Source organism: Chaetura pelagica, unplaced genomic scaffold (assembly GCF_000747805.2).
Source record: "Chaetura pelagica isolate M959 unplaced genomic scaffold, ChaPel_1.0 scaffold221, whole genome shotgun sequence".
In the NCBI taxonomy this organism is placed as follows: domain Eukaryota; kingdom Metazoa; phylum Chordata; class Aves; order Apodiformes; family Apodidae; genus Chaetura; species Chaetura pelagica.
The window spans coordinates 5,263,949-5,273,007 of record NW_009952533.1 but is presented as its reverse complement, the minus strand read 5'-3'; positions in this window follow the sequence as shown (position 1 = coordinate 5,273,007).

The following is a 9,059-nucleotide window of genomic DNA, read 5'->3' as shown; positions in this document are numbered from 1 at the left end:
AAAGAGTGCGAGAGAGAAAATCCCCTTGTGAAAGGGTAATTTCTTGGTTTTCATCTAGTAGACTCACTTTGTTTCAGTGAAAACGTGGTTTGCTAACCCTCAGGCTCAGGATGCAGTGCTTAGGGGAGGACTGTGCAGTAGAAGTGGCTGTGTGTAGCTAAAGGTGCGGGAAGATCATGAAAATTCATAAAACCCTGGAAACTGTGAGAACCGGCAAGGAAAAAGGTACAGCTGAAAAGCCATATATATTTGAAAACTTATCAGAAGTGTTTAAGAAAATCATTCAAGTTCTACCCTTTTCCCTTAGAAGCAGCCAATAGACAGTAAGGTCCTAACCAGTTAGTTACCTACTATATGACTGGGCTTTGCTTTGCCTATAGTTTTCTGCTCTTTTCAGATGTGCAAACATTGTGCTTACTGTCACTTGATGCAGTACAGAAACATCTCGCAACATTTGCATTGCTGAGATTTCCAAACTCACCTTTTCAGTGAAAAGAACCTGACTGAACCTGAACAACCTTCCTTGCAATAAGTGCAGAAACTACAGGAAGAGTCTGTGACATGAGTCTTCCATCTCTCTCACAATACTTGTGAAATGACTTTCAGAATGTGGCCAAAAATTAGATCCTATAACTGAAGATAGGATAGGGGAGGATGCTGTTGGAAAAGTTGGCATAACAGAGGGAAAGATACATTCAGAAACTCCCTGGAATGATCTTACTGTATCCTTTAATCTCTGTGTTTTCTTTGGGAATGAGGTATGGCACTAATCTATCATATGACTTAGTTTCTGAAAACTCCCTTGAAGCAGAGCTATCGAGGACACTGACTGAGTAGCTCTGTCTTTCAAATTCTTGGAAATTCATAGTTTGTTGAATAGAAATGTTTACAAGTTTATCTGTTAGTCAACATATTGGGGTTTTTCAACAACATGGTAGGCTTTTTGGGAAGTTGTGAATTGCTTAAGTTGAAAAAACTAGTAAACTATAAATATTGTTGCTTTTTTAAAAAAATAGCATATGTTAATTATAGTATTCATTCTAAGAATATATTAAACTCTTCAGGCTGAAATTACTGCCCGAAGTTTCAAGTTGCAAGTGTTTACATTTTTGCTAAGCATTTTGAAATACAAGATCAAGTTTTTGGCTATGTAGAAAGAAAAATATCAAAACTGAGGTAAGAGGACATGCACAAAGAGAGAACTGTTTAATATTTAATCCAATGAAAAATATAGTAGTGTTTAATTTCCTACCTGTCTGTACTTACTAGTATGATAGTAAATCCCATCAGCTGTGTGAGCTATCTTACATTTCTCTGGGTTTATGAAATGCCATTAGTAACAATAAGGTAAAGTTAGTGTGTTAAAATTTTATTTTGGTGTTTTCATTGTTAGCAATTCATTTTCCAAATACTGTCTTTCTCTTTAAAGTGTTTCACAAACATAATTATGAAAGTTGTTTTAACTTGAAAGACTAATTCAGGCTAAAGCATATCTATTCTGTAAGCATCTTCTCATTCAGTATCTGCAGTATCCCCAGTGAATTAGTGATTGACAGTACCAGCAGGCTAAAGCTTAACTGTGTAAAGTGATCAAAAGTCTGGGAGAGAGAAAACAATTTGAAACAGTAAAGATCTGGAATATGTTTAGATCATTCTAATGCAATAATGTTGGTTCGAGGAATTTTTTGCTTATTATGAAGCAAAAAGTGATGAAACCTTCACATGCTTTGCTGTGTGCAATATTCTGCTGTTCTGCTAATCCAGAAGGTCCAATTCAATTATAAGTTTTTCTTATGTGTTATCTTTAAAACTATGAGAAAATAGAGTAGCAGCTCAGTCTTTTCATGCTGATATGCACCACTAGAGGCCATCATATACCACCGTAAATATTAGATAGGTATGCAAATTATTCTAGAGATTATATTAATAACCAATTAAAGTGAAAGTCTATATGAAAGGGCATAGGAAAACTTATTTGAGATAAGACTTTATAACTGATTAGTGTGAGCACCACATCTTCTCAGGCCAATTCTAATTGATTCAGAGCACCTATATTCTCTCGTACATTCCTACATAACCTTTAAGTAGATCATTGGGTATGTATGGTAGGTGAACTCTGGAGATGGCAACAGTTTTGCACAGTCTGCAGATCTTCTAAATCAGAAGATACAGTAAGGCTTTTAGAAAATCAAATGGGAATCTTTTATGTTGATTTCAGTATTTTAGACTATGAAAATATTTTTTCCTTCAGTCCTCCCATCTGGAAAATGGGATGACATTCTTGACCCCTCACAGACTTCTTATCAGAATTCATTAATGAACTAACATGTAGCTACTGGCTTAAGTAACTGACGGATATGTGGTCTTCATGTTGTGCAGTGATAGTCTTTTGAGCCATGGAAAGAAATTACTGACTTCATAGTATGGGAATGATATGTAGCATTCAGTTTATGCAATCAAGAGGTGCTCCCAAAAGTAGTAACACAAAAGGATGTTAAGTAAAAGAATTCATTTTACGATGGGTTCGGATGACTTTATGAAAGGGCCGGGGTTTGGCATGAACCTTATCCAGGAGATGGCTTCTAGTCCTTTGGTTTTCAGTTTCACTTCTTTGGGCAAATTGACCCTTCAAAGAAATGTTAGCTTGTTTACTTTCCTTTTGCAGACTTGCTGTATGGTACTTTATGTAGTGGATTACTAACATGTGAAAGCTTTGCTTGTGTGTTTGAGAGAAGTATTGCATTATCTTAACCAGCTTGGTATGCAGTATTTTCTCATCAAACTGTTGAATGTAGAGAGACAACCAAGATAAATGGCAATTGTGATATACTTCTGTAGTACCTCCAAACAATTTATCTGTTAATACAAGCAGCAGTAATCTACATGCTCTAGAGTGTATTCAAATATTTTTAAAATAAGAAATGGTTAATATATGTAGTGAAATACTAGAATATAACAGAAGTGGTAAGTGCTTTTGTCACAACACTCAAGGCTAATTTCTGGTTTTGGGGGAGAATCTATTTCTTAACTCTTAGTTGTTTTATGAAAATGAGTTTGTGTATCAAAATTGTTCTGGAAGACTACTCAAAAAGATCACTAGATATTCCAAGGCTATCAGTAAAAAAATGCACTATAGCAAATCACATTTTTCACTAGATTTGGAGGAAAAACCCCACAAATTTCACAAAGCTCAGGATCATTAATAAATCATTAATTAATAGTTTAATGAAAGAAATAAAATTTAATATGCTATTAATCAGATGAAAACAAAAGTGATAGAGGAAAGGGACTAATAAGTCAGCATAACTCAGTATCCAGTGGCCTCTGAACTGATTAATAACACCGAATGTTATTCATGTGTAACTTCAAAAAGAAAAATGAAATCTCTCATTTCTGGTATAGAATTTTTGAAATAAGTTCATTTCAGAAAAATGTTTTTCCCTAGAGGAATTAAAGCCATATGTAATTGTCTTGCTCTTTATCTTACTGTATGATTTTTAAATTATGTGCAATATTCTTAATTTTAAATAGGTTTCCCAAACTAATATATGGCAAACTCATGCACAACATGCCATTTGGCTTCACTGTCAGATCTCTACTGCTATGAAAAACATGAAGATTTTCTGCCCACGTTTTGGAGTCCAGCTCAACAGGATTGCTGAGAAGACAAACCTGTAAGCAAGGTCCATTTCTCACCCTGGGGTCAAACAATGCTGTAAAAGAACATAAGGTGGGTTTTTAAATAAGTCTATTTGATCAAGTATTGAATAATTTCCATTTCTGCACTGCATACTTTTCATGGATAACTGTGCAGTGTCTCCTGAGTCTCCCAGATGGAGTGGCAATGAAAAAGTGGTGCAGATGCCTGACTTAGCTGTACTGTAAGCATACTTCATACAAAGCTTCCTTTCAGCTCTTGTGGTCACGAACAAAATGGTGCATTTCCAACTTCTAGGGCCTCTGGACCCAAACCAGCACATCAGCATTTCCTGTGTCAATTTACTGTGTCAATTTATCAGCTTAAATGTTTGTTAACTCCGAGAGGACTGAACCCTGCATCACTGTATGGTGTAGACATGTGATTTGGAGCATGTTGCTTTTCATCTTTGTGACTCAATTTCCCACCTGGGAGATGGTGATAACAATGCTAATGTGTCTCATTATTGTCTTGCCTATTTAAACTCTAAGCTCTTCAGGGCAAGGACTGTCTCATACCATATGTCTTCACAGAGACTGGCAGAATGAGACACTGATTGCATTTGGGGTCTCTTGGTGCCACTATAATTAAAAGAGAGACAATAATATTAAAAAGGAAGTAAAGGGGGAAGGTAGGTCTGGTGTCAAGAGGCTTGCAGATTTCCTGGTAGCAACCCAAAAGCAAAAGAAAAGTTTATCTCCAAGGAGAATCCTTGCTTTTTCAACTTTCTCAACTCCAAATGTCATATTGTTTTTCACAGAGGTTTAGTAGGGGAGCTCTCCAAGCAGGATAATCCAGACGCTAATGGTACAATGGTATTGTACGATTACAAATCCTAACTGTAAGAGGAGGATTAGTAGTTTGAGCTACTGTAAGGGTGTGGGTTGGAGGAGAGATCAATTTTTTAATAGAACTGTGCCTATAAAATTAGACCGTTGCCTCCCTCCTCATTAGAGGATGAACAGATGTGCCTGAGAGCAGATGAGGTGTTTGCATTCAAAAGTGAAGAAAGGCAAGAAGATGTGAGAGAACTGTTCTGTTGGAGCACGTACTATACTGACAGAGCTCTGTTCTGTCCCAGTTAATGCTAAGAAGTTGTTTTATGCAGTAGAATGAGAAGACTAATAGCACATTGCTAGACATGACTTCTGAAATATAGCCCTACATGCTAATACCTCCTGCTTTGGCACTTCCATGTCTTGTTTGAAAATGTTCTTAATATTTGGGTTCAGTACTCATTTTGCTCTGCAGAACTAGTATTTTCTCTTCATCCGTGACTTGATCAAATACACTATGTACAGTAAATCCCTGTTTATAATTTGTCCTTTTGTTGAAGTCTTCAGATTGCTTCAGCATTGTCTGTTTTATCTCTCGCTGAAATTAAACTCAAGAAGCACCTTCTGTATTAAAAGGCCACCTTTTTCTCAGTGTCTTTGCCTGGCAACTATCCATGGTCCCCAGGGATTTTGTGAAGTGAAATCTGCAGACTTTTATGAATTTTTGTCTATACCCAGGGATTGTACCCTGGCACAGAAAGAGAGCAAAAATACATCACTATTACTTAACTAATCTATGCAGTTCACATCTTAGTCTCTCTTTGAATACTGAGATGTCCCTACAATGGCCCACAGTGTTTGTAGAAAGTATTAGGACTATGGCTGTAAGGATATTCTATGCTGAAATTACACAGATTACAAGAGCCAAAGTGTTATGTCACTATATCCCTTTTATTACTCATGAAAAGCCACAAGATTACATTAGAGTTTTGACAGGCCTCTAGTCTGAAATGTAAACCAGAATACTGGCTGTGTATTGAGATTTTTCCAAAATGGGGTTACAGGGTTAGTAGTGAAGAACTAATTTGTTGCTCTGAACTGAAAAACTCTAAAATGTTTCTGCTATAATGCAGTCTTCAAGACCCAGACAAGAGAACCTCTTGACAAAGGAAGATACCTTTTGCTTTCAAATTAAAACATAAGGAGGGGGAAATGAAAAGCAATATTGCCTGAAAAAAAACCTTATATTTAAATATAAAGAGCTAAAATAATGTCTGATGGCCTCACAATCCTGCACTTTGGTTTTATTTCCCCTTCTTTTTTCTTTCTGTATTAGGCCTTACAAATGGAAAGCAATGCTTGTTCTCTGTCAGCAACTGTTAAAATAATATTGGTTTTCTTCACTCTGTTCTTTCACATTTTGATCTGAGTTTGTGCCCCTATCATCTAACTGAAGTGAGAATTTTGATTACAGGCTATTAGAGTAATTGTAGAGTAAAGTCAAGTTACTGAATGTAACTTTTGTTCCTCACTTGTGGGGGAAGTTATTGTTTGTAGAGAAACAAATAGCAAAGAAGTTATGTTTAACACAGAGAGCTCTAGAACTGGCTCTGTTCCCTACTGGAGGTGTGATATCTTAAAAAAGGAAGGATTGGTAATGGCTCTAGTCCTTCCTTCCCACTCCCAGCAGTGCTTGGGCAGGCAGCATGTACTTCTGCATCCTGCAATCCTTTGCAGCATAACTTTCAGGCTGAGAGATGTGGCATATATCTGGCTTCACACCCCTCTCTGCTCAGGAGGATTTTTCTGCTTTCTGGCAATGCTTCTTTTGGATGGCTGCACCAGTGTCCCCATGATTCATGTTAACTTATTTAACAAATAACTCCACACCTTTAGGAATTAAAAGATTTTGCAATTGTCTCTATCATATACTTTGATTTTTAGTAGGATAATTTAAACGGAAAGCCCAGTCTTCCACTAGTGAGACTCAAAATTATAGAGTTGCAAATTATAAGTAAATCTGGCTTTTCCATAAAAAGTTGTATACAGTTCAGTTTAATATTTGTTCAGGAAACAAAATACACCTTTCCTTGTTATTATCTATTTGTTAACCATCCTGTGCCAACCATAACATTTTATGATTAGCAATAGAAACTCCCCTTAAATCTTCCTTTTTCCATAAGCTCCTCCTTATTCTAGATAAAAAACCCACTAAATTCTTCTTACGGAACATACTTCAGTGGAAAGAGATAACTAAAAAATTAAAGCAAAGCATATGTTGAGTGGGAAGGAGATACATGTGGTATATATGATAGTTTTGCTGCCTTTCTTTTTGTGCCCACATGTATAGTAAGGATGGCAAGTCTTTGTAAGTGGAGTTGAATGTAGGCTGGGAAGAAAATCTTTAGTCTTATACATGTTCTGTTTGTTTATCTGTAAGTTTTGCTTGGGGTATCTCATCACCATTATTTGGGTATCTTAGTGATACTCATATAGTCAATAATAATACTTAATCTTTTTATTCATGACTGTAAAAGGGAAATTCTTTATGCCAAGTTATATGTGACTATAAATGGAGGCTACTGAGATTTAGCAAAGCACATTAATAGTTCCCCAAGCTCCATTACTCCTGACTAAGATCTTACTCTGAATTTCCTTATTGTCTAAGGACAATAACTGGTTTAGATTTGATTTGTTAACCTGCAGCTGTAGCAAGTAATATCAAGTAATGACTCCTTTTTTGTAATTAATCTCCTCCTCTAAATTATTATGGCCTGTTATTTTCAAGATAGGTTTCAAATAAAAAGTAAGGTCCAAATTATTCACAGGATCTAAACACGTACTTAAAGTTAATATTTTACTTTTATGGGAATTTCTATTGATTTCAATAGAGCTACTTACTATGCTCAAAGGTGATTATTTTCTGGGTCAGGGGCTAGTACTTGCATAATTCTTAGGAAAAGGACCATATTTATTAGGTTCTTTCTAGGTAATAAGGCTTAGTTAAAATTTATCTGTGAAGTTTATATTAGCAGGCAGATTCAAATTTCCTCAGCATAGGAAATTCGGTGGTTTTGTTGGAGATCATCTGTGGAGTACATTTCAGTTTTTAATAAACATCTATTATCATGCACATTTATCTAAAAAGATCCTCTTTTAAACCCATAAGAGCTTAATGCCATAATTGCTTTTAATGTCTTGGCCAAATGCAAATTAACATAACTCATTGGAAAATGTGTTTACCTGCATCCTTAATTGTAGGGTGACCCTTCTTTTTGTGAATTCCAGGTCACCTCATTATATTAAAGTCCTACACAGGTACTACTTTTGGGAAAGGTATTATGAATAATGCAAATTGTAATCACAACAATAATTAATAATAATTAATAATGAAGATGGAAAAGCTAGCTTGCTTTGTGGCCAAGACACTTCTGCTGGATTAATAGTTTGATGGATTGTTGGGGTTTTTTTCATTATTATCATAGTACATCTACTGTGCTGAAAAAAAAAAGTAGGGTATGAAGGGCACAAGAAAGCTCCAGCTTCTAGCTTTCTTCACCCATTTGATCAAATTTCTTCCTCTAATGAATCCCTGATCATCCTAATAGGCTTCCACTGATTACCTGGGAAACCAGGATATAACCCTGTATGGGTCAAGAAGATTAAGAATTTATAAAATTCAGTTTTTGAAAACATAATCCGAGGTTTCGTTCTGCTCCAATCCAAATATCTAATCCAAACATGATTAGGAGATTTTTAGAATCACTGTTGGGAACAGATCTGGTAATAGTGTCATTAAATGCTTGACATCCTGATAGCATGTTCAGACTGTACCTGGACCACATCAGTTGTCCGTTGTCCTCCTTGCCTGTATGAGCTTTCTTCTCTTGAAAACTCAGGTTTAGCAGGTGGGAGCAGAGGGAGATCTGGTAATTCCCATTGCTCTAAAACTGAAATTCATTCATGATGCAGGTAGGATGAATGCCTACAACTGGATGTTCATGTTCTTTTAGTTGTGTATGGCCACTAATGACCTTCAGGGAAAACTGCTGTTTTTTCAGTGTGTCATATTAAGCAGCTGAATGCCATGCTAACTAATTTTTTAAAAAATGATAGGGACAAGCAGTGACTGCTAGGGTAGGGAACTGCAATAAGCCAGGGTAACATTAATGTGTTTTACTGTGAAAATTACTGAAACAATTTACCCAGAAACTAGCTATTATAAGAATTCTTAACACCCAGATTTCTCATTCTCTTTTGTAAGCATTAATCATATTTTATTTTTAACCAAGAACCTCAAAGCAGAATTAAATTAAGTGAAACTTTAATAATGAAATTGCATACAGTATAATTCAGAAGTTATGCAGAGAAGCTTTAATATACTCCATTAGGCAGAGAAAAATGTTGAAAGGATATGGTTAATGTTCATCTGCAGTCAGTTTCTCTTTTTATTACAAGAATTTTCCTATTGACTTGAATGGGAGGAAAACCAGCCTCTGCTGAGGTGGTGTAATAGTGTGGGTTAGTCTCATGAATCACTGGAAAAGCATTCTAGAATACAGTCAAACTGAATTATGATGCCTGTT